This window comes from Lupinus angustifolius, chromosome LG12, assembly GCF_001865875.1.
Source record: "Lupinus angustifolius cultivar Tanjil chromosome LG12, LupAngTanjil_v1.0, whole genome shotgun sequence".
NCBI classification, from domain to species: Eukaryota; Viridiplantae; Streptophyta; class Magnoliopsida; order Fabales; family Fabaceae; genus Lupinus; species Lupinus angustifolius.
This window is the reverse complement of record NC_032020.1, coordinates 10515928-10516279: the sequence shown is the minus strand read 5'-3', so window position 1 is coordinate 10516279 and position 352 is coordinate 10515928.

The following is a 352-nucleotide window of genomic DNA, read 5'->3' as shown; positions in this document are numbered from 1 at the left end:
TGCTTCCTCTGCCTGAATTATTAGAATTTGATCTGTTTTGGTCCCTTCCTCTGCCTGCATATCCTCCTCTTTTCCAATTTCCAGATGCAGCCATGATCTTTGAGTCAGAGTCTTGTCCATAAAGCTGTATTTCTTGTTGAGTAACTAAGGAAAGAACCTTGCTCATGCTAGGAAGAGGATCAATCAGTAATATTTGTGACCTCACTCCCGAGTATGCTTCATTTAAACCTTTGAGGAACCTTATGACTTTGTCCTCTGTTCTATGTTTCTTGATGTCGGGGAGAGCATGGCAGATACATCCTGGTGTTGGTCTGAAATTATCCAACTCATCCCAAAGAGTTTTTAGCTCAGT